General features: G+C 43.6%; 1 protein-coding gene across 3 annotated transcripts in view; it reads left to right on the top strand.

Annotated features, from left to right (window-relative positions):
• LOC129862376 (tetraspanin-9) overlaps nucleotides 1-26,645 on the top strand; it is a 322,087-nt gene that overhangs the window by 15,308 nt on the left and 280,134 nt on the right. For 2 of the 3 annotated variants that reach the window (XM_055933972.1, XM_055933975.1), the window contains exon 2: nucleotides 9,976-10,040. The exons of the other annotated variant lie outside the window; for it this stretch is intronic. The gene's annotated coding sequence lies outside the window, so the exon portion shown is untranslated. The remainder of the gene's footprint in view (nucleotides 1-9,975; nucleotides 10,041-26,645) is intronic. 3 annotated transcript variants of the gene reach the window in all.

Below are 26,645 nucleotides of genomic sequence, written 5' to 3'. Positions count from 1 at the left end.
AAAGACTAAAACATTATGGATGTCGTGGGAGAGAGTAAAGTGGAAACCCAAATAGAGTTTGGAAGATGAGCAGGCTTCGGAGTTGTAGTACGTATCTGTGAACCTTTATTTAGCAGAGGCTTGAAGGAGTACACAGTCAGGCATGAGGGAGCAATTTCTTTGTGTCCCTTTAGATAACTAGTCTATCTTTCTGGAGTGAATATGTTATTTAAAAGTGATATTATTAATGTCTAACCCTTGCTATATTGGGTTGCAATTCAACTTTAATGATCATATCCATACATAACCAATCTCTCACTATCCGAAGAGTGTTATATGGAAATGATTTGTTTCAGGAGCTTGCCAGCTAGCTGAAGTCAGTTTGTGACTGGCCTGTGTTTGATGAATTGGCCCATATTTTATATCTCCTACAGGACTGATAGAGGCAGGTCTAGGGGTGGATGGATCCCTCATCAGGCTTCATTATTCAGATCCTCTTGATCATGAAGTGACATTTTAACTGGCTATGAAACAGGTTTTTAATAATGTACTTTTTGGGAGGTACCTCAGCAAAATATGATATTTTATGGAGTGTTGATGTCATCGTGCTGTGGTGAAATTTAACAATACAAAGTGGAACCTTAAGGCTTCTCATTAGTAGAGACGGAGCCCCTATGTGAGATATTGAGAGGAGGGGGGGGGGGGGGGGTGTGATCATGGGACTACCGGTGTGTGATCATGGGACTACCGCTCATCTGCTGTATGCTCTGACCTCAAGATGATTTAGTCCCAACCTAATGTTTATAGGCTAGTCTGTAGCATCAATCACTTATCACAGACACTCACTGCTCATTGCCTGACAACTCCTACCATTGACCTCTGTCTCTCTCTCAGAGCAGAAAAAAATTCTTATTGTTTCAGGAAAGAGTTGGTTTTCCAGCTGTGACTTGAACACATCTGTACCCCACATCACAGGCCCATCTAATGTTAATTTGTGAGTTGCAGTAGCACCACGTAAAGGGTAGGATAAATAATTTGTCAATACAGCATCTATTCCCTGAGTCAGCATAGTCTGACCCCTGTCCAATGTGAACGAGTAGCTAGCTAAAGTCTTTAGTAGACCTAGCAGGGGAATTAGACTTATTCCAGACAGAGTTGCTCACATAACTTTTAGTAGTCAGAGCAGGGAACAGTCAGTTCCTGGAAAGTTTGTTCTTCATCCTCTCTGTTCTCCCATCGCATCTCAGATCAAGTCAATGTTTGTTTTGTCATATGCACAGGATACACAGTACAATGAAAAGCTTACTTGCAAGCTCTCCTCTCAACAGTGCAACAACAATAAATATCTAAATAACAAAAAATAAAAAGTAGATTGTTCTGTTCATTTCTATCCATTTCAGTAGCAACCATGGTAATAATGTAGTAAAAACACCTACTACTAGGAAATATTCTATGGCAATATGTAACCTAGTACCTGAGCCACAGTGTCTGATTTCTGTCCAGTGTGAAGTAGTGGCCTAGCTAATGCTTTTAGTAGGCCTACCATAACACTTATTCTGTACAGTGTGAAGTAGTAGCTACTATAAGTGAAAGACCTCAGAGAGTTGTCCCCAGTGTGACTAATGGCAGACAAGGGAAGCTCATTGCCAAGGCACAGCCATCTCTCCCTCAAGCTCCCGCCAGGCCTATAATCAAAAGCACCGTTGTGAGCTAGAAGAAAGGCTTGCTGGGCTTCTTGGCTAGGCTACCACACTGTGGCAATTTAAACAAGTCGGTTAACATGGACCTCCCTCTCGCTACTTCTCTCGACTTTCCCCGGGCTTCCTCACTGTAGACATATCATTCTGAACACATCTCTTCTTTTTATCAATGTTTTGCAGAAGGAGGTCAGCTAGGCTGTCTGTCATTTACTGCTGTGTATGAAGTAATAAACTACTGATTAGATGCTCCTATACCTGTAATTACTATATCATGTATCACTTCCCAGCTCTGACAGGGAAAACTTTTTCCTTTTCATTCTCTGACTTGGAGAGTTTTGTTGATGTAGATTATTATTTTTTGCCAATTGGCAGACACTCTTATCCAGAGTGAATTTAAAGGAGCAATTAGGGTTAAGTGCCTTGCTCATGGGCAAATTGATAGATTTTTTATTTCACCTAGTCAACGCAGGGATTTGAACCAAGGACTTTTCGGTTGCTGGCCCAACACGCTTAACCTCTAAGCTAGGCTACCTGTCGATCTATGTGATCCTATAACCCCTATTATAATTGTGTCACTGTGCATCATAGATCTCTAGCGGAATGGATAGCTGCATCCCTGTAGTTGACTTGTGTAACTCCTCTGAGCACCTACCACAACACAAATCCACACTGCCACCTGCATTCGCAAAATACTTCTGGTTTTGACTTCAACCATTGTGGTTTTGACTTCAACCATTGTGGTTTTGACTTCAACCATTGTGGTTTTGACTTCAACCATTGTGGTTTTGACTTCAACCATTGTGGTTTTGACTTGAGCCATCGTGGTTTTGGACTGGTCTGCTCGCTCTGGCGTAAACTATATTTGACACCGCTTAAATACAATCATTAGTGCATCTGGAAGCAACAGCCAAGCCTCTTATTTCCCCTGCTGTCTGCCCCAACATCAGCTGAGTGACTAGTCATGGGTCATTTGCCTTTCAATCTCACTCTGATTCCCCTGCATTGCATTACTGCAAGTTGAACACGAGCTCAAATCATATTCGGGTTCCAGACTTTTTATTGGTTCACTGAAATTCACAATATGAAGCAAATGGAAGCACTGATTTATGATGCTCTAAAGATGCAGTCATGTCAATGCTTTTCCTGGTGTATTGAGTGGATGTCCGTCTGATTTGCCCCCTAGCTTCTCCGTAAATAGTTGACCTTTTATGACCCTAAAATAGATGTTCTGAATGTCCTCCCCAGTGGTTTCACCAGGGACTATCAATAATACATTACACTCAAACATCTGGTATGTGAAGCCTCTCGTTTCCTTTACCTGTTGCAGTGTGTGTGTGTGTGCGTGCCTGCCTGTGCACATCTATATTTCTTTTAGCATTATTCCCATCTGTAATATAATTAGTTTGACGCTGTGTTTATCTTCGAGAAAACAGAGTGACGCTGCTGGCAGTTCGAGTCAGCAGATCCATTCAGGAGGATATTCCTTGATTTAGAACTCCTATTTAGCCATGTTCTTCTCAGAGATTTCGGTTCAACTATTTATGTTTTCCTCATTAATCCGACACTTCATTTGCATGCAAAATTAGCTGTTTGGTTTGTTTCATGTTGCTATAAAATTGTAAGAGTTGTTTTGAAAAGGCATTTTGATTCTTTATCCTCTCCCTCACAAATAACATTATAAATATTAGGAAAAGTCCCTTGAAAAGAAAGGATTAGCCTAATTCCAGTTAGCCTAATTAAATGACTGGAAGGATATTGTATGACAGTTTGTACTAACTGTGAGCTTGCTCTATTTGCATCCATCACTGCAGTTTCCCCATCACTGCACTCTAGCCATGAATTATACTGTTCATCCAGATGGAAGAGTGCCCTCTACAGGCCGTCCAAATTCACACCCAGCAGCAGTCCTCATCTCATCTAAATACAAAGCTGTCTGGGCCCTGTTTGCAGTGGTAACCATGAGCGGGGCAGGCTGGCACTGTACTGACCGACCGAAGCATTTAACATTTCAGTCACAATTTGTAAAGGGAGGATAATAAAGAGTTCTTCAAATACATTGCAATGGCCATTTTAATGTGGACCTTAACATTATTTTGTGCTTACATAATGCAACTAAACAAAGTCAAACATTTCCTGCAAGCTAGCTACATTTAATGGATTTCTAACAGTTCACAGGAAGGAAACGACCATCATCAGCATTTCCCATACAAATCCTGGAATCTTATTTTTGCTATTTTGTGAAGGCGAGATTCAGGGATTTTTCTTGATTGAAAGCAATAGGCCAGGAGGAATTTCTAGATCTTTCTGCACATTGTTGGCCAGAAGGAGTTTCTCAACTGAAGCCTGCAGACCATGATACGTCCTTGCCACTTCACAAACCAGAGCCCTGTACTATTCTCACTCAAACTAGCAGGCAAATTGTCAAGCTTCTTTTGAAGTGTGAAAATGGTTGGCTAAAATAACAACACTGTGTCAATACGCAGAGAAATGTTACATTGATAAAGTCCTCGGACCATTGCAGAAATCCATACATTCTAGAGTGACCTGTTGGTGTTTGTTTACGGTCATGAGGTCCTTGTCCTCTTTTCCAGGGACTGGCCTCCTCAGCTGAGATGACGCAGACAAGTTGACTCATAAACCCCTTCCCTCCCTCTCTCTTTGTCCCACTCTAAATCCACCACCCAGGGGCGGCAGCGGGGGTTTGTTTGGTGCTGCTACAACACATTCACACATTTTGAGGGGTCCCCACTTAACAAGTAAATGGGGTTGAACCCACGCATGCTGCGTAGCCTGCTGTACGCTTGCTTAGCTCGCACGGAGAGTCGAGCTAGGCTTGAACTCTGGAACTAAATTGCACACCAGGAAAGTGTCTGAAAACACCCAGTGTCTGGGCCTTTGGGTTTGAAGGGTTTGATCCCATTTAAGACCATTAGAAAACATTGGCCAATTCTTGAAATGGAAAGCAATGGAAAACACAGTCCAGAGAGGATGCCAGTGGTTTCTGTCTCAAACTGTGAGGATAAATCAGAATCCATGAGAGCGTTCACCGAGGCGTTTCCATGAGTATTGTTCTTCTTCTAGAGACTGTGGTTGAGAATGATGTACCATGTGCAGACGTGACCACAGGACAGACATGGACATAGACACAGGGCACAGTCACCCTAGTTATAGACTGTTCTCTCTGCTACCACACGGCAAGCGGTACCGGACCGCCAAGTCTAGGTCCAAAAGGCTCCTTAACAGCTTCTACCTCCAAGCCATAAGACTGCTGAACAATTAATCAAATGTCCACCAGGACTATTTACATTGAACCCCCCCATCCCCAGTGCAGCTGTGGGACTGGGTATGGGTCTAGGAGTGCTGGCTTTCCCAACAGACGTGGGAACTGCCACAGACCGGCTCAGTCAACTCATTGGACGCTACACAGGCACATGGCATGAGGCAGGACCAAGTCATTTTAGTATGTGGTACCCCGTTTTACAAACTAAAGTTCACTAAATAACACATACAACTTGGTAATGGCCAGTGTCACTGCATTTGAATAGTTAGCTACTGATCAGGAAATACTGTCACTGCTAGACATACAGTAATTGGGCTGCTGGATAGCCAGACTAACTACATATCAGAGGTAGCTTTACTCTCATCGTGGCTGTACGTCGGCCTTTTGAATTTGATTTTGGCAATGAGGCCCCGTATCTACTTCCCCAGAGTCAGATACACTTGTGGATACCATTGTTTTGTCTCAGTCCAGTGTGAAGGAAGTTATAAGATGTTTCTCAAGTCAACTAACTAGTGTTATCATTGCGCTAGCACTAGTTAGCGTTGGCTATGGGATACATAACACTGGTATCCACTAGTTCATATGACTCTGGGGAAGTAAATAAAGGGCCTCATTGCCAAAATCCTGAAGTGTCCCTTTAAGCTATGCTTCTCAGTTGCCAGTGTGCAAGGAAAGCAGCTGGGACAGGGTAGTGCGGTTGTGGGGAGAGATTGTCAGTCAGGAAAGGAAAAGTAGCTGGTGCATCATACACAGGCTGCTTCTAGTTGTGTGTAAATCTTAATCCATAATTTGCTAATCATTTTGTATTCATTCAAATGATTTACAATTTACAAATCAAGAAGCACTTGACTTGACTAGCACTTGCAGATAGTGAACTATATTTTTTGCATTGTGATTTTGTGTTTAGTGATCATGTTGCGTATACAGTATGTGATTTATATTCCTTGATTTACAGTAGTATTGGCAGAAATGTACCCAATTAGGCAAAAGTGAGTTTAGTAACCTGGTTAAAAATTAAGTAATCGTTACTGCACCAAATGCAACTGTTTTTGACCAGATTCCTTGGTGATTTATCTGTTTAATTCAAACAGTTTATTTTTATGTATCGCTTTTCACTTGCAGGGAAACATGTTTTTCCCATTTAAGAGTTATTTTGGTAATTTATGTTTTGTAATGTGAAGCGTATTTTTAGAATCTGAACTGTATCAAAGCCTATCTGCACTTGTGTCTCATTTTGTGATATTTGGCCCAACACTTTTAATTCCTAAGGTGTTTATAACTGATCTGAAATATTCTGCACTGTTAATGGGCACCCGAGTGGCGCAGCGGTCTAAGGCACTGCATCTCAGTGTAGGAGGCGTCACTACAGTCCTTGGTTCGAATTCAGGCTAAATCACATCTGGGCGTGATTGGGAGTCCCATAGGGCGGTGCACAATTGGCCCAGTATCGTTCAGGTTTGGCCAGGGTAGGCCGTCATTGTATATAAAAAATAAAAATAAATCTTAACTGACTTGCCTTGTTAAATAAAGGTCAAATAAAAATAAATAATTAATGCACAGATGGCCTAATTAGTGTGTAATAAATTCTGAACCCATGCTGTCCACGCTGCCTAGGTAGCCCCTGTCTGTCCCTCTCTCATAGGCTATAGACAGACCAATGGGATGATGGACTATATGAAGACACGGACATACTGTAGGTATTGTAACGGCATTGTCATATTTGATATACAATGCACATGCCCATCTGCGCGGTGACAAGCTCAGTATGCAAAGTGCTTTAGCTAGTAGCTTTATAGATTAAAATGTCATTATTGTGGAATAAGGCACATAGGTATGCGTTCCGCTGCTGACACTGTAATGTATCAGGGCCTTGTAGTGATTTCAGAATTGCCAGATATATCTTGGGGATCGTCCAAATGTGTCCGTTGCCATAAGCACTGAATAGACCTCTCTGATTTAATGACCTGTAGTTTCTGGAATAGACCTTCAGGGCTCTCGGCACCTCTCTTGCTCTTTATTAAAGTGCTTTGCATTTTTAAGATGTGCTCTCCAAATCCACTTTCATGTTACTTTTCTAGTGAATGATTGCTGCAATTTCTTTTCCACTTGTGCGACGTAACCTGTCCCTCCGAATGATATCAGCAATGCAGGGGCACGCCAAATAAAATGCCTCCAGTCAAGACGGTGCCCAGTATATCACTGTTTTAAGGATCAAAACACATGGCTCTGCTTTTGACATTACCATATTTCTGCATCTCAGAGTTTCTGAGGATCTGACATTGGGATGTGGCCTGTGCTGCAAGTGTGTGTGTGTGTGTGTGTGTGTGTGTGTGTGTGTGTGTGTGTGTGTGGGGGCATGTGTGTACACACACACCACCGTTCAAAAGTTTGTGGTCACTTAGAAATATCCTTGTTTTTCAAAGATTTTTTTTTTTTGTCCATTTCAAAAGAACATCAAATTTGTCAGAAATACAGTGTAGACATTGTTAATGTTGTACATGACTATTGTAACTGGAAACTTCAGATTATTATTGGAATCTACATAGGCGTACAGAGGCCCATTATCAGCAATCATCACTCCTGTGTTCCAATGGCACGTTGTCTTAGCTAATCCAAGTTTATCATTTTAAAAGGCTAATTGATCATTAGAAAAACATTTTATTTGATTGAGGCCAAACGTAGGGCTGATTGCTTTGCCAAGGAGGAGAGGGGAAGGAGGCGGAAAAGGGGAGGGGAGTACCAGGGTATCTGCCAGGGAGACCAGGGCTCTTCTCTCTTTCTCCAAAGCTACCATCCCTAAGGGGGAATACACCACAGACCTGGCAATCCGCTCAGCAGAGGAACTCCTCTTATTAGAGGCAGCAGCCATTCTGGCTCACATTGGATTTACTGTATAGAATCAGCGCCCTTCCTGACTGTTTAATGTCAAATATGAAGTATTCCTTTCCTTTTTAATAGGCCACCCCTGGTGTTCATTCTCAGTGTGTAGGATGTTTAATAGGCCTGGTGTTCGTACTCAGTGTGTAGGATGTTTAATAGGCCTGGTGTTCGTACTCAGTGTGTAGGATGTTTAATAGGCCCGGTGTTCGTTCTCAGTGTGTAGGATGTTTAATAGGCCAGGCCTGGTGGTCATACTCAGTGTGTAGGCTGTGAGAATGTACAGATGGAGTAATTATAACACATTTTGGGAAAGACTAGCTCAACCTGCTAAATTAAATCAGATTTATTTTGAAAAGCTTTCAGTCTCGTTATTAACACCCCCAAGCATGCAGTTTTTAAGCTCTGTCATCTGTTGAAGATTTTATGAAAAGGTACAAAGGTCAGCAAATTAAAGAAAATGCATTGAGTTGATTTGTTCCTTTTCTTTGTCGGCACACCTGCTATTCTTTGAGTGTCGTATAAGATCTCTTCTCCTTTGATAATCCTTCGGGATCTGATATCAAAGATGGTATTATCTCTCAAAAAAGTGAGATTCTGTCTCTATCCCCTGTGCATGGGGATCTTAAAGGGACATTTAACTTTTTTGTGAAGCTTATTTTCCATTAACCAATAATGATAAATACTAGCCAGGAGATTCTGGACGTTGCCAAGGAACCAGCTAACCCATTTAAAAACAATTTGGATGAAACAACAAAAATAAATACACTTTCCCTTTAAGGTTTCACAGGAGAACAGCAATATGAAAGCAGTGGAGTATGAAGTCTGGTTTTCCAGAATGTAGGAAACACTTGGATCAGGGTTAGATTCGAGGAAGAAAGAAAAATACCAATTGCCAGTTCATTGCCATCTTTAACTTATGTTTCACAGTCTTATTTATGGTTTGGAGAGCCACAACAAAACAAAAACTAATGACATGTTTACTATACATTTTTCTTTTTATTTAAAAAAAATAAGAATGTCTCTTAAAAATGCCACGTCCTCAGTTATTGTTTCTCTTTATTACCTCCCTCCCCTTGCACCCGCCACTCATCAATGGGAACTGAGTGGGACTGTGGCTGGGGCTGGAAGCAGAGCACCCAGGCTCTGATTGGTCTGCCTGTAATTGAATGAGTGCCATGTGAGAGAAAAGCCCCACAAGAAAGAGTGAGAGAGCGGCTGAGCAGCTGGCCTGCTGTTAACTAGGACAATGGAGGAAGATGCCGCTCAGACCTGCACGGCCTAATGCAGCATGAGCTCATGGAATAGACTGGAAGCTCTCGCTCCACTCACTGTCAACCTGCATTCTTTCCACTTAGACACTCACTGACTCATTCTAACCTCTGGTCTGACAGATTTGGCATGCCCATTACCCAGAAAAGGATGACATCTCTGCTTGGTAGCTTATTAATCATGGCTAGAATAGCTTATTGAGTGTTTAAATGCACCCATAAGACATTTTGTCCATTTGATCATGGGACGGCAATGGTATGTCCAAAGACCCCAAATAGACAGTGGTTCGCTGTACTAAGTATCTGTTCTGCCATTTTCATTGACTCAATTCACTCCAAAGGGAAAACTATGTTCATCACAAGTGCATTCATTGCCTCTTGTACTGCTTTCCACTGTATCATTCCCATGTGTTGGTGGTTCATTAACATGATAACAATTGCCATCTGCCTGTAGAGGTTTTTAAAGGTGAATACAGACACACACAAACACACATACATAAACAGATGCGCAGCAGACAATCACACGCACAGGCAGAGGAGCAGTTGACCTCGTTTACCAATTTAGAGTTGTGTGTGTCAGACTAAATATTGTTTTCTGTGATCTCCCAGTCCTTTAATGCCCCCTGAATGACATTTGCCACTTGGCTGCACTCTCACTCATTCACAAAACACAAAGCCTACCTTCACATTATCTGTAGACTCCATTCTGGCTTCTACAAAACATCTACTCACAAAGAACCCTTCACTGCTGTGTGCCTGTTCTTTACAGTAGCTGTATGTGGTTTGTACTTTAAAATGTCCCCATCCATCTTTCATCAAGAGTCAGCTTGAAGTTCAGCCCCTGTTTTTTTAATCTTTTGTTTGACAGGCTGTTCCATTACAGCAAGTGGTCCAACTGCTTCTGTTCTGTTGGCCTCCACCACATCTAAGCCGGTAAGACATGACATCACCTTTTAAATTACTTAATTTCTTCCAGTCGTGTGATGGACTGTTTCTTTGTACCCCATCAAACTTGAATAATTTGTTTGTTATATAATTTCAGTATTTAGGTCATTTTTTAACCAATAATGACAACATTAATAAAATCTACCATAGTTAGTTTTTACATTTGATTTTGTTTTAAATGTCATCCATGAGCTAAATACCACTTGGCTTCCCAAAGACAATAAACCATCAAATCAGATGTATGGCTTATTAATCTGGTCAGGTTTAGGTATCCTCCTGTTTTTCATGATTAATTATGTCATTATATGGTGGAAAATACCTACCTGATTTAATTCCCTACTGCTTTAGGACAATTTATACACACTTTATTAGGAGGGAAAACCCTTTCTGGTATTTTGGGTAGTTTACACAAAGACTGATATTGGGCCTAACAGGAAGTACACTCCTGGGGGTAAATTAAAGGCTACCCAGAGAGGGTTGCTCACTGCTAGGGTATAGGGCCTGCTTCCTGTCTGGCTGTCTCCAAGGCCCTGGGTCGATGGCAACAGGAAAGACCCCCCCCGACACCACCCTAGTCGGCTCTGAGTTTCCCCAGTTTCCCCAGCATCACAGGGCCAAGGCCTGACCTCCAGGCAACTATGTGCACCAGGAAAGTGTTCTGTTCCCTGCACAGTCTCAGTGGTGTAGTAATTAATATTGCTCCAAGAGGACAGGAGGCACACATGGAAACACACTGGGAAGCCCAGACGGGGTCCTAAATGTACCAAATGGCAGCAGAAACAATTTGCAGAATGCACTCAACACATTCAACCTGCTCTGTCCCCATATTACAAAGTTCATGAAGGTTAAATGTAATAAGTTACATTTGGGGAGTCTTTATAAGTAAGTCTTACTTATAATCTCAAGCTTTAAAGCTTTCTCCCCAGTCTTAATTCATGTCTGAGTTAGTTGCTCTGACAAAAATAAGAAAGAACTTGAGGTTCAGGAGCTCCAATTAAAACTAGGTACATCCAATCATGTGTATAAACCCTGGATGCTATTTGTTGGCCATTGAGAGGCTTTGAAGCTACCGGTCGGCCATGTTGGTACTCCCCAGCAGTCCTCCACAGGAATTAATGGAATTCTGAAATGTTTCAATAACAAAATTACATGTATTTAAGTATTGTTTTGGGTTGTAGTGGGGACAGTAACGTTAGTACTCAAAAACAAAATACTTGTTTTTAATCATGTTTAGCTAACATGAATATCATTTTAAAGTATGCATTAAGGTGTCTGTAAAATAATAAACGTGTCAAAAACTAATGTGAACATTAATAAATGCATTCCTATAGCTTCCAAAATCTTTTTTACACTGGAAGACGAGTACCAAGATGGCAGCGTGGTGGCTTCAGTACATGCCCCCTGTCAGTCATCCAGGGTTTATATACATCGTTGGGTACAACAGTTGATAGCACAAACTGTGAAACCAGGGTGGAGAGCAGAAGAATAATTCAGTCTGGGACTCGCTGACCACAAACAAAGTGCCCCGTCAGCAATAACCAACAATAAGTCCCTCCAGCTCCAGCAAACTTTGGCCCAGAGAATCCCAGTGATTTCTTAAACTGAGCTGTGAGCCACTGCTGGGTATACTGTTCAGGCTGGCTTGCCTGAGAGAGAGAGGCTGTGCACAGCAGTACTGCCCAGTGCCCAGTACAGCAGTGACCTCTGGCAGCTAGTTTCCATGCTGCAGTGTTCCCTATTGGCCACTCAGTAGCGTAGAAACATCCGCTACATTCGTTAGCCCTGTGAAAAGGGGGTCGCCCAGGGATACGGCCGGACCAAGCCATTTCTGGGGTGAAATTGCGGAGGGAAAAGCAAATAAAAGCCCAACATTGTCACCATAAATCCCTACGAAGAGGTATAGCTGTGCTTAACAGATTGTGTGACGAGTGTGGCTGTTTCTGTGGTATGTGTGTGGGTGCATAATATGCATGTAATGTTTTGTCTCTTCGTGGTGGGGGAGCTGTTCCTCCCTAAGCTCTGTGTGTTTCTATGCTAGCTAGTATGTTCTCTGAACACTACAGACAGCACTGGTCAGGTTTCATGTGGAGTCACACAATAGCCATGCAGAAATAAACCCATGACAACCCAGGAGGGTTTATGTTGTGGCAAACATAAAGTGGAACTTTAGATCGAGGTATAGCCTGAAGTCTGACTTTGGTTGTACAGTATAAACATTCTAATGAAATGGTCTTAGTCAAACTTTTTATTTTCTAACTGTGATGTGAAGTTTGCTCACAGCCCACCCGGTTGTTGAATTGTTATTGTCATGCTAGATATTAAGTCTTTATGCCAAATGCCATCTCTGTCCTCACACAACCCTTTGCAGTGGACATGCTACAGCAGTTACTCATTCTGCAGTACATCCTGTGGGCTGCATATTCTGTGGTAAATGCTGAGTGTGCTGCTAAGGTTAAGGTGAAGTGAGAGGGAATGAAGACCGAGTGAGTTGGGTGTCCTATTTTACTGTCTCTGTTAGTGTTTTTGTTAAAACATCAAGTCCTCGCTTCACTGCTCTGCAGCACAAGGTCTGTCTATGTGAGCTGATGGCTGTGCTAGAACAGGACCGAGCACGTGTGAGATCAACAGGTTCAGGAATGACGTTGGCTCTTGACCAACATATACTGCTCATGGCTTACTGACGTGATATTATAAGACCGGGACTTTGTGTGTTTTCTACTATGTTAAACTTACTGTGTCTAATCAATGTGCATACTGTGTATAAAAAACATTATGATTCTGATTAAGGCCAATGTAGGCCGAAATGTTTATCTTTTAACCTTGCTTAAATAAAACAACAAATGTTTAATGGTGAGCGAGTGTTGCGCCTTTTCCTTTGCATACCTTTTTCTAGTTCCCAGTTTGTCCCGGAGACGATTTTGTTGTTGTGTCATGGTCACCTGAAGCTCCCTTGATTGTCCCAGGTGACCCAAACCATTTTAAGTAAAGTAACGAAATGGTATCTGAGTTTTAAGGTAAGTGGAATGCTGTTCAGCTAAAATAGTGTACAAATCTTTAAACAATATTATTACATTTGACATGATCACTTAATATTGACTTTTGAATAGGACCCCACCTTGGATTTGAACTAACATGCTGATCTTTCTGCTGCGTTAATTCTCCCACACATTCTTTACCTATAATACATCTCTGCACTTAAGGAAAGATTGCCATGTGCACCAATATTTGAATTATCATTTCATCTGACTGTTCTCTCATTGATTTTATTTATACTGAACAAAAATATAAAAGCAACATGTAAAGTGTTACACGTAGTCTACGGTTGTGACCCCGGTCAAACATACAGCGAAGTTCTCTAAAACTAAGTTGGAGGTGGCTTATGGTAGAGAAATTAACATTAAATTATCTGGCAACAGCTCTGGTGGACATTCCAGCAGTCAGCATGCCAAGTGCACTGTGGTGTTGTGTGACAAAACTGCACATTTTCAAGTGGCCTGTGTAATGATAATGCTGTTTAAACAGCTTCTTGATATGCCACACCTGTCAGGTGAATGGATTATCTTGGCAAAGGAGAAATGCTCACTAACAGGGATGTAAACAAATTTATGCACAACATTTTTGAGAAATAAGCTTTTAACATTTTTGGGATTTTTTTTTTCAGCTCATGAAACATGGGACCAATACTTCACATGTTATGTTTATATTTTTATTCAGTGTATCATAGTTTTTCTTGAGTGTAATTTTAAGAGCTGAGATTTACTTTGAAGTGAACACCATAATGCCCTCAAAGCTCATCACTAAGCTAAGGACCCTGGGACTAAACACCTCCCTCTGCAACTGGATCCTGGACTTCCTGACGGGCTGCCCCCAGGTGGTAAGGGTAGGTAACAACACATCCGCCACGCTGATCCTCAACATGGGGGCCCTTCAGGGGTGCGTGCTCAGTCCCCTCCTGTACTCCCTTTTCACTCATGACTGCATGGCCAGGCACGTCTCCAACACCATCATCAAGTTTGCTGATGACACAACAGTGGTAGGCCTGATCACCGACAACGATGAGACAGACTATAGGGAGGAGGTCAGAGACCTGACCGTGTGGTGCAAGGACAACAACCTCTCCCTCAACGTGATCAAGACAAAGGAGATGATTGTGGACTACAGGAAAAGGAGGACCGAGCACGCCCCCAATCTCATCGACGGGGCTGTATTGAGCAGGTTGAGAGCTTCAAGTTCCTTGGTGTCCACATCACCAAACTAACATGGTCCAAGCACACCAAGACAGTCGTGAAGAGGGCATGACAAAACCTATTCCCCCTCAGGAGACTGAAAAGATTTTGCATGGGTCCTCAGATCCTCAAAAGGTTGCACCATCGTGAGCATCCTGAAGGGTTGCATCACTGCCTGGTATGGCAACTACTCGGCCTCCGACCGCAAGGCACTACAGAGGCCCAGTACATCACTGGGGCCAAGCTTACACCCCCCCCGCCCACGCGGCTGCTACTCTGCTATTATCTATGCATAGTCACTTTAATAACTCTACCTACATGTACATATTACCTCGACACCGGTGCCCCCACACATTGACTCTGTACCGGTACCCCCTGTATATAGTCCCGCTATTATGATTTACTGCTGCTCTTTAATTATTTGTTATTCTTATCTCTCTTTTTTTGTTAGTATTTTCTAAGCTGCATTGTTGGTTAAGGGCTTGTACAGTTGAATACATTTAAACTCAGTTTTTCACTATTCATTACATTTAATCCAAGTTAAACCTCCCTGTCTTAGGTCAGTTAGGATCACCACTTATTTTAAGAATGTGAAATGTCAGAATGATAGTAGAGAGAATTATTTATTTCAGCTTTTATTTCTTTCATCACATTCCCAATGAGTCAGAAGTTTACATACTCAATTAGTATTTGGTAGTATTGCCTTGAAATGTTTGACCCAAGTTAAACAATTTAGAGTAGCCTTCCACAAGCTTCCAATAATACGTTGGGTCAACTTTGATTCATTCCCCCTGACAGAGCTGGTGTAACTGAGTCAGGCTTGTAGGCCTCCTTGCTCGCACACACTTTTTCAGTTCTGCCCACAAATTGTCTATAGGATTGAGGTCAGGGCTTTGTGATGGCCACTCCAATACCTTGACTTTGTTGTCCTTAAGCCATTTTGCCACAACTTTGGAAGTATGTTTGGGGTCATTGCCCATTTGGAAGACCCATTTGTGACCAAGCTTTAACTTCCTGACTGATGTCTTGAGATGTTGCTTCAATATATCCACATAATTTTCCGTCCTTATGATGCCATCTATTTTTTGAAGTGCACCAGTCCCTCCTGCAGCAAAGCACCCCCACAACATGATGCTGCCACTCCCGTACTTCACGGTTGGGATGGTGTTCTTCGGCTTGCAAGCCTCCCCCTTTTTCCTCCAAACATAATGATGGTCATTATGGCCAAAAAGTAATATTTTTGTTTCATCAGACCAGAGGACTTTTCTCCGAAAAGTATGTTCTTAGTCCCCATGTGCAGTTGCAAACCGTAGTCTGACTTTTTTTATGGCGGTTTTGGAGCAGTGGCTTACTTGTTGAGCGGCTTTTCAGGGTTATGTTGATATAGGACTTGTTTTACTGTCTTAACATTGTTTAAAGATTTGCGAAGTTCTCTAAAACGTCTCCTTCCTGAGCGGTGTGACGGCTGTGTGGTCCCATGGTGTTTATACTTGTGTACTAAATCAAATCAAATTTTATTTGTCACGTGCGCTGAATACAACAGGTGTAGACCTTACAGTGAAATGCTTACTCACAGGCTCTAACCAATAGTGCAAAAAAGGTATTAGGTGAACAATAGGTATGTAAAGAAATAAAACAGTAAAAAGACAGGCTATATACACTGCTCAAAAAATAAAGGGAACACTTAAACAACACAATGTAACTCCAAGTCAATCACACTTCTATGAAATCAAACTGTCCACTTAGAAAGCAACACTGAATGACAATACATTTCACATGCTGTTGTGCAAATGGAATAGACAAAAGGTGGAAATTATAGGCAATTAGCAAGACACCCCCAAAAAAGGAGTGATTCTGCAGGTGGTGACCACAGACCACTTCTCAGTTCCTATGCTTCCTGGCTGATCTTTTGGTCACTTTTGAATGCTGGCGGTGCTCTCACTCTAGTGGTAGCATGAGACGGAGTCTACAACCCACACAAGTGGCTCAGGTAGTGCAGTTCATCCAGGATGGCACATCAATGCGAGCTGTGGCAAAAAGGTTTGCTGTGTCTGTCAGCGTAGTGTCCAGAGCATGGAGGTTCTACCAGGAGACAGGCCAGTACATCAGGAGACGTGGAGGAGGCCGTAGGAGGGCAACAACCCAGCAGCAGGACCGCTACCTCCGCCTTTGTGCAAGGAGGTGCACTGCCAGAGCCCTGCAAAATGACCTCCAGCAGGCCACAAATGTGCTACAGAGAGTAGCAGAAGCGTAAAAAAGGGGTTGGCGGGTGGTGGGTGGGACACAATGCAGAAAGCCCGGTTAGCCACTGTGCGAGGGCACTGGTTGGTCGGCCCAATTGAGGTAGTATGTACATGAATGTATAGTTAAAGTGACTATGCATATATGATAAACAGAGAGTAGCAGCAGTGTAAAAAGAGTGATTGATTGGGGGGGGGGGGGGGGCACACAATGCAAATAGTCCGGGTAGCCATTTGATTACCTGTTCAGGAGTCTTATGGCTTGGGGGTCAAAACTGTTGAGAAGCCTTTTTGACCTAGACTTGGCACTCCGGTACCGCTTGCCATGCGGTAGTAGAGAGAACAGTCTATGACTGGAGTGAATTTTTAGGGCCTTCCTCTGACACCGCCTGGTGTAGAGGTCCTGGATGGCAGGCAGCTTAGCCCCAGTGATGTACTGGGCTGTACGCACTACCCTCTGTACAGCCTTGCGGTCAGAGGCCGAGCAATTGCCGTACCAGGCAGTGATGCAACCAGTCAGGATGCTCTCAATGTTGCAGCTGTAGAACCTTTTGAGGATCTCAGGACCCATGCCAAATCTTTTTAGTTTCCTGAGGGGGAATAGGCTTTGTCGTGCCCTCTTCACGACTGTCTTGGTGTGTTTGGACCATTCTAGTTTGTTGTTGATGTGGACACCAAGGAACTATTGTTTGTACAGATGAACGTGGTACTTTCAGGCATTTGGAAATTGCTCCCAAGGATGATCCAGACTTGTGGAGCTCTACAATTTTTTTTTTAGGTCTTGGCTGATTTATTTTGCTTTTCCCATGATGTCATGCAAAGTGGCACTGAGTTTGAAGGTAGGCCTTGAAATACATCCGCAGGTACACCTCCAATTGACTCAAATGATGTCAATTAGCCTATCAGAATCTTGTAAGGCCATGACATCGTTTTCTGGAATTCTCCAAGCAGTTTAAAGGCACAGTCAACTTAGTGTATGTAAACTTCTGACCCACTGGAATTGTGATACAGTGAATTATAAGTGAAATAATCTGTCTGTAAACAATTGTTGGAAAAATGACTTGTGTCATACACAAAGTAGATGTCCTAACCGACTTGCCAAAACTATAGTTTGTTAACAAGAAATTTGTGGAGTGGTTGAAAAATGAGTTTTAATGACTCTAACCTAAGTGTATGTAAACTTCCGACTTCAAATGTAAGTAAGCATTTCACTGTAAGGTGGATACCTGTTGTATTTGGCGCATGTGACAAATAAAATGTTATTTGAATTGAAGTGCAAAGTGTAGGAATATGCTTATAGGTGAAATCAGACATGGTGGCATAGCAGGAAAATCTGAATGCTGTGAACCAAGAGGTTGTGAGCTGAAATCCCAGATGAGGACATGTTATATAATAATTACAATACATTGTGTGTTTATTCATATAGTTTGTCAAATTGTGTTAAATATGTACATTGAAAATGCTATGATAAATGCTCTGTGTGTGTTTCGGTGTCCTTAGCATTGCCAAAAGACAGAGCTGTGAATGGATCAGTGGTTTACCAATCAGGGCCCTGATGGACCACGTGCCCTAGGTAGAATGTTTTTTCTCATTTATTTTGGGTGGAAAAGGAACGTTTGTTTGAGACCATCAGGTTATGTCCTCGGGACAAACCGGGGACTTGACAAAACCTCCCAGGGGACCATGACACCACGTCCCAAGAATGTCCTACAAAAGTCCTCGGGGACGTCCCAGAGAAACTTGGAACTAGATAAAATCTCCAGGGGACATTTTGACACACTGCTCCAAGAATTTCCTAAAACCGACCATGACACAACATCCTGCCGACTTTAGGCGACCATTTTGTGATGTCCTAATGACTCATTATTGTTAGCAGGGAATATGAAGAAGATGAATACACCAGCTTTTGGCGTTCCTTTATTAGACCTGTGAATGCATCCCTAGTTTGCAGGTTGACATTTATTGTCATGAATCTTGCCCTGGAGGCAGAACTTCGTCAAAATTGTCTATATCGTTAAAATTCATGAAAACAAAAATTTGCTTTTTGGTCTTTAAGTTTAGGGTTAAGCATTAGGGTTAGCAGTGTAGTTAAGGTTAGGTTTAACATCGGATGTTATTACTTTTTGGCTGTACCAGCTAGTGACCACTCCGCATTGCTGCCTCCAGGGCAAGATTCATGACAATAAATGCCATCCTGCCTCTAGTTTGAGAACACTGCAACTTCAAACTAGGCCAATCACTAACATTTTCTGTTCTATCCAATTTTTAAATACCCCATATAATCATTTTGAAGCTGTTTCACTGGCAAACAGCCAAAAGCTCCTGACAAGGAAAATGTAACATGAGTTTTAATTTCATATTATATATGCAATTTAGCGACTTAGTCATACATGCATACATTTTACATGTGGGTGGCCCTAGGAATCAAACCCACAACCCTGGCAGTGCAAGCACCATGCTCTCCCAACTGAGCCATACAGGACCATATCTTCATACACCACAGGTCCAATGGGCAAAGAACAGACACAGTCGACCAGGTATTCATGTGTGCTACTTTGCTCGCAAATTTTGCTTGTATCTTGCCTCTCTTCTCTGCAGTGAGGGCTGTTTTCCCTTGGAGTGCCCTCTGTACCTGAATGTGTTGCTATAGAGTTTCTGCTCCTGCTGAAAGAGAGAGGGGAATGAAGGTTATTTGCCTATTAGGGGGTTTCAGGTAAATAGGGAGGAGAGAAATAAGAATGTAAGATTGGCCTTGTATAATTCTGCTTAAGTTAGAAGCAGAGAAAATAGTGGACAATAGTAACCTTACAGTTTTTTGAGTGAGTGAAGATTAGTGGGACTTTCCTTTATTCCATTTACAGAGTCCTAATAACAACCACATGGTCTGTTATATTCAGTCACACATGCTCTGTTATGTTTAGTTAAACAGTTAAGCACACATGCTATATCTGATTTGAAATGTGTTATTTTCTCACTGTTGCCTCACTGGGGCCTGTGTGAACCACACACCAACAGACTATTTCAATAATTACAACTCCACTCTCACGTTCTCCATGTGAATATATTGCCAGTCCCTGGGCCCTTATTCTCACTGCACTGGTTGTTGTGTTTGTTTACCATTTCGATTGTGTTTGGTCTCCTGTGAGCAGTAGAATAGCAATAGAGGCACAGGAGTCAGTCAGGGATGAGTGAGTGAATGGGGTTAGCGGGCAGTGGGTGAGTTACAGTAGCCATAGAATCTCATAACAATGCCTCTGCCCTAACTTCTACTCCCCTCTGTATCCCCTAGCTCCCGATCCTCCACCCACTCTATCTCTCATTATCACCTTGGCTGTGTACATTCTCTCATTAGCTCTGTAAATATGGGGGGATTTTCTTGTGTGCTGCCGACACGGCGGAGGGAATATTCACACAGTTTGCTTGTACCAGGTCTGCTGCTGCTGGTAGTGGGGCTGATGTGGGCTACTACTTACTCACAGTTCACTGAGAATTCTGTCTCACATCAGGCCTGCTGAGCCAAGGGACCACAGTCTACACTAGTAACCACACAAATCGTAGAGGAGTGCTGATGTAGGATCAGTTTAGCCTTTTAGATCTTAATTATATCGACGGAGGCCCCCTGATCCTAGATAAGCACTTCTACTCTGAGACGCTTTGTAAAGAAAGCCTACTGTCTCAACATGTTGGACTAACTGAACTATCATTGGAAGATCAATGTATGTCCAAAGAGCAGTGGGCGTAACCCCGATCGCATACATCACACTTAAAATAAAGTGCTCTCAAGCTCAGGAAATCTGGATCAAAGGCCATGATGATGACGTTGAGTCTCATATTAGGGAATGTGTCGATACCTAATCAATTGTACATGCATTCAACTGAAATGTGTCTTCCGTATTTAACCCAACCCCTCAGAGAGGTGAGGTGCAGGGGGCTGCCATAAATCAACATCCACGGCACCCAGGGTACAGTGGGTTAACTGCCTTGCTTGGGCAGAACGACAGATTTTTACCTTGTCAGCTCGGAGATTCAATCCAGCAACCTTTCGATTCCTTGCCCAACACTCTAACCACTAGGCTACCTGTTACCTACGAAACATGGCTAGTAGATAACAGGACCCTCTATAGGTTGGATGACAGCTAGGCTTGTTTTTATTATAGATGAATGAATGGAGAATGTGTGTTAAAATGTGTGTAGAATGTGTGTAGAAGAGCTTAAGAGACTATCTAAAGAACATTATTTAACAAGGAGGTATTTGGTTTGATGGACTGAAACAAGGTTTAGGTTGCTGGAACATTACTGGAGTTGTTTATGAATCACTCTTCTGATGATGTAATCACTCTTCTAACAAGGTAACCAACCCCCCTTGTTCAAGCTGATAGTTGTATGATAGTAGTCATGTTTGTACCATCGAGTATATTTGATTCTATTATCAAACATACAATATAACTCTTGTGTTAGTGAACATTTTGGATAAGATTGGAGGAAAATCCCATCTCTGATTGTGTTTTCTTGCAATGAGCGCCATCTGGTGAAAGTGGCATGGAACTACATAGTATTCTATGTCGTCTACTTTAGAGAAAATCATGCATCGCTTTTTGTGTTCCCATCAGTGGTGGCTGGTGGGAGGAGCGATAGGAGGACAGGCTCATTGTAATGGCTGGAATGGAATGGTAGCTCCAGCCTAAACTGGTTCCCATTGTTTCATCTGTTACTTCTACAACTCCTAATTGTAGACCAACTGAGTGAAGTCAATTCCATTGAAATGTTTTTATCACAATGTCAACAATACTACAGTGTTTGTTTTTGGAAATGAGACTGCTTTAAAGATCCAATGCAGCCTTTTTATCTCACTATAAAATTATTTCTGGGTGGCAAGTAAGTACCTTACTGTGATTGCTTTCAATTCAAATAGTCAAAATGGCCTTCTTACCAAAGAGCAATTTCTCAGGCAAGAAATTTGCTTGGACTGTCTAGGAGTGGTCTGAGTGGGGAGGGGAAAACAGAAAAGTAGCTGTTATTGGCAGAGAGTTTTGGAACTCTTTTTCTTATTGGTGTATTAATTAATTTACATACCAAAGCTCCAACCCACAAAAACAGACTGACATTTTAGGCGTTTTTTTCAAACAGCTCTTACACTAAAAGGTTATCATAATTTTCAAAATTTCAGTATTATTCCAACCTCATAGTGTGTAAATATGTACATAAAACACAAATCTCATGTTTGACTGCACTGGGCCTTTAAATTGCTGTTAACCGGTAGTGGTGTTATCGAGGGCCATTGCATAATTGAAAACCTGGGAGATGAAGACGGCACATCAGAGATCCTGTGTGCTGAAGGAAAGTGCTCCCCTGGGCTATTCATTCATATTATACTGAGAGCCACTGAACCTACCTCCCTGACTCAAAATCAATGTTCTGACAAAATTACATTGAGGACAAGTGATCACTCAGTCGGTCGTACTGTACATTTGGTATGGGTGATATTCCCGACAATGCCACTAGATGGAAGTAGTGTAGTCTTGATGTGGCAGATTCAGGGTCGTCACTGGTACCACAACCACAAAGTCATAATTATGTCTAAACCCCACCTATTTCTAGAATTTATATTAATACAGCTCATGTTAACCCTAACCTTAACCACACTGCTAACCTTATGCCTAACACTAACCTTAAATTAAGACCAAGCAAGAAAACAAATGAATGCATTTAAGATATAACCAATTTTGACTTTGTGGCTGTGGTAACTAGTGACAATCCAGATTCAGTAAAGATGTCATATTTGGATTGGGCAGTTGGCAGCGCTTGCCATATGTCCATATTAAAAACGCATAACTTTGGATGTAGTTAAAATTTTACTATATCACTTCTGTGATCACATTTTAACAAGAAACCTATTAAAGTTAAATATGCAATTTGCATAAGGAAACTTCAGAACATGCTTCAACCCTGTGTATTTACAGTCAGAAGAAGCTCACTGTTCAAATAGAATAGCTTATGACTCCACAGCACTGACTGACTGCACTGTGCTAACTAAGAGTGACTCAGCCACTCTATTTCAGGGTTCCCAATCATCCATCTCATGTGATGGGAGGCTAAAAGATCTACTTGTGATTTCCATCATAGATCAGCATTACTTGCGTCAGTCAGTCAGTCAGGGCCAGGTGCAATCAAACCATGATGAGATCCGATCTGCCAGTGGCATTCCTTGAACCCCTGCCTTGCCCAAATCAGGAGCACTGAGCCATCCAAAATCCCTTAGCTCTCCGCTCTGTATCGATCCCAGTTTGGTCTGAGTTCATTCTGTCTTCCCTGTCCTGTCATTAATCTCTGTCCCCTCCCTGGTTTGACCCCTGCTGACCCCCTGTCTCAGTCCGGAGGGACCAGCTGGGTAGGATGTTAGCTGGAGTGAATGCAGGCAGGCGCAGGCAGCCGGCAAGGCTTGTGACTGACCCGACAGGCTTTCACATAACTAACGGTGTATATGCCGGGACGCGAGGGGGGTAACAGAATCCCAGCCTGATGTCCTGGGCCGCTTAGGGAGTAAATAAAGCAGTATGGAGAGCAGCAACGTTACTTCAGGGCTGTGGGCTGAAACTGAGGTCCACGCTGCCCCTCTCTCTCTGCCTAGCCCTCTCTCACTGCCCCTCACTCTTCTGGAAGAGCTTGGAAGGATAGAGAGGGCACTGCTGCAATCCCAATATGAATCACCCAGCTCGCCCCCCTATACATAGAGTGTATAGCAGTAGGCCAAATGGCAGGATATATCACGTTGCACTGTGCATGGGAGATAAGAGCTCTCTTTATTTCCCAGGCAACATGAGGCATGGAGCTTCTGTTGGCTGACTTTACTCTGCATATAAGGCATTTATTAGATTTGCTATCATGAGTAGAAGTGCCGTTGTAGAATGGATTTTTCCATATTTAGTGTGATTGTGTAACAGTATAACTTTACGTCGTCCCCTCGCCCCGACACGGGCGCGAACCAGGGACCCTCTGCACACATCAACAACAGTCACCCACGAAGCAGCGTTACCCATCGCTCCACAAAAGCCGCGGCCCTTGCAGAGCAAGGGGCAACCCTACTTAAAGTCTCAGAGCAAGTGACGTAACTGATTGAAATGCTACTAGCGCGTACCCGCTAACTAGCTAGCCATTTCACATCCGTTACACTCACCCCCCTTTCAACCTTCTCCTTTTCCGCAGCAACCAGTGATCCGGGTCAACAGCATCAATGTAACAGTTGTAACTTTACGTCGTCCCCTCGCCCTGACACGGGCACGAACCTGGGACCCTCTGCACACATCAACAACGGTCGCCCACGAAGCACGGTCGTTACCCATCGCTCCACAAAGGCCGCGGCCCTTGCAGAGCAAGGGGCAACCCTACTTAAAGTCTCAGAGCAAGTGACGTAACTGATTGAAATGCCACTAGCGCGTACCCGCTAACTAGCTAGCCATTTCACATCCGTTACAATTGCAAAGAAACACACTACTGTTAAAGGTGCTGCATGGTCAGTCTGCATCCACATTTGCCGTAAAGCATTTACAGTGATACGACCACTACAGAAGTCAGGGCATTCATACTCCTGCGCTTCGCAGAGCAACGCAGAGTTGTTGTCAAGGAAGTGAGTTTGTGTTTATACAGGACCTACCGTTAACCAATCATGTCAATCCGGAGCTATATGGCCCTCAGAATTGTTACAAAATCGCATTGATACACAGCTCGGTTTTGGCCTCTGCATACCCCTGAAAGCTTTGCAATTGTGTTACATCGTCCATACGAAGCTTCCCCCGCATTTTCAGATCAAGCATAAATTGGCTTTTACTCCCGTTATGGGAACAAAATCAACAGAGGCGTGAGGTAAAAAGTGGTGTTCGCTTTCCTATTCAATGAAAAAAAATTATAATAATGATTTCCTACAAAAATAGGCGTAGTTCTGCGAAATATCAACGGAACTTCTAGTGTAGGCTTCCTCAACATTTTTCACTTCAAAGCCTGCATATTTTAGCTCCTGTCACCCTAATTTAACTTTTTGCGACCCGTGTAAAAAATGTAAGAGAACCACTGCAACATAAAATCTCCAGAAGTTGACGCGAGGAAGCGGCACCGCTGTCAACAGTGTCAAGTGCTTTGTTGTAGGATGTATTACGTTACAAAATCTGATTTTGAATATAGGCCTATTATTGATGATTTGCTAAGAGAAATGCAACTCAGAAAATGAAGGGTCATATTTTTCTGGGGAAATAGAAAATATATTGTAGCGACCCGCACAGACAGCTGTGTGTTATGTGTTAGGCTAGTAGGTGGTTGTGTTCGCGGGGTCCGACATGTCAGTCAACCTGCTATCTGCCAATCACGGGAATGCCTGGAATGTTCTGATGCCGGGCATCCTGGCGGTTGGCGGAGTGGCGTGGAGGGGGGTTGGGCAGGGGGATGGAGCATTGGAAGTTAAGACCAGGTTTTGCCTTTGTTCTCCCTCTTACGTCTGGGCTTCACAAGAGAAGGTCACGATTGGCTTGTGGGTTATCTTTCATTTATTTGGCGTGGGCTACGGCCAAACAGTAGCCTGTGTAAAGTTGGTTTAATAAACCGTCCATTCGTAAACTCAATCCTCTGTCTGGACAGTCGTTCTTTTATGATCTAGTCAGGTCATTACATTGGTGTCAGAAGTAAAAACGGTGATAAAAGTTGGCCAGCTAGCTAGCTGACTTCTGTGGCTAGCTACCGTAGGTGAGAACGGGGGTGAAAATGCTTCGAGGGAATCCGAAAGTGAAGGTGGAGGTAGGGGACGATTATGGCCAAGGAGGTGCGTGTGCATGGACGTCGGGGGTTCTGGCTGAGGAGATCGCTAGGGTGTCGGAGCCCAGAGGCCGCTTGAGGGAGGACGTTAGAGTGATGGCGGCTGAAGCGGGCATGAGTGCTTCGTCGACTGTGTTTCGCGCGGATTCTGGTGGGCGGGCCGAAGTGGTGACGTCGACGCGGCGGGACGAGGAATCTGGGGCTCAGGATGTAAACAAACATGGCGGCGCCCAGTTCCCGGCTGCGTCCGTATCTGTTAAGACCCCGAAGTATTCCGGTAAGGCGGATTGGGAAGCTTTTCATGCTCAGTTTGAACTGTTAGCTCATTTTAGGGGGTGGTCGGATGAAGAAAGGGCACTGCAGTTGGCTTTATGCCTCACGGATGAAGCTCTGGCCTGTTTGATATTGATTAGCCCCGAGGACAGACATGATTATGGTGCTTTAGTGGGAGCACTGAGGAGGCGCTATGGACAGTGTGTACAGCCCGGGCTACTGCGCTCCGAACTGAGTAATAGACGCAGGCAGCCTGGAGAGCCTCTACGGGTGCTAGCTAATGACATTGAGAGCCTCTCTCGGAGGGCATATGCTCACATGCCCCCCTCCGTGCAGAACGAGCTAGCACGGGACCAGTTCATACAGGCGCTCTCTCCTACGGAGCTGCGCATACAGACCCAGCTGGCTCATCCTGAGTCATTGCAGATAGCCTTGGAGATGGCTTTGGAGAGGGAGCTGGTGTGGGCTGGGGCTTTGGTGGGGGTGCAGGGAGACACACCCTCTGTGCGAGCTGGGGGGCAGAGCAGCCCGGAGCCGGAAAAGCCTGCATGGGTGGCTGAAATGACAGAACTCATTCGTGCTGTGTCGCTACAGGCGGCACGAAACACACACCCTGGTCCCAGGGTCTGCTGGGGTTGTGGCCAGCCAGGCCATCTGCGCTGAAATTGCCCCATGTCCCCCAGAGCTCAGGGAAACGGCTCGGGGTCCGCATAGACCGGGTAGTGCGGACCCCTGGCTTTCTATCCCAACCACCATCATCTTCAGGAGGAGCCCACCGGCACAGACGGGGAAGCAAGGCTCCACTTCCCCCAGAAGCAGATGAGAGCAAGCGGATGGAGCCTGTTGTTGTGGTGGGCCGGACCTGTGTTGGGGACTTTTGTCATGTCCCTGTCACTGTGGAGGGGGTGCCCTGCTCCGCCCTGGTGGACACTGGGTCCACAGTAACCCTGGTGAGGCCGGATATTGTGCCAGGTTGGACTCAGTGTGAGCCTACAACTGTGCAGCTCCGCACAGTCACAGGTGAGCTGGCACCCATGAAAGGGAAGGGAATAATG

Source organism: Salvelinus fontinalis, chromosome 9 (genome assembly GCF_029448725.1).
Source record: "Salvelinus fontinalis isolate EN_2023a chromosome 9, ASM2944872v1, whole genome shotgun sequence".
In the NCBI taxonomy this organism is placed as follows: Eukaryota; Metazoa; Chordata; class Actinopteri; order Salmoniformes; family Salmonidae; genus Salvelinus; species Salvelinus fontinalis.
This window is presented reverse-complemented; position numbering and strand designations above follow the sequence as displayed.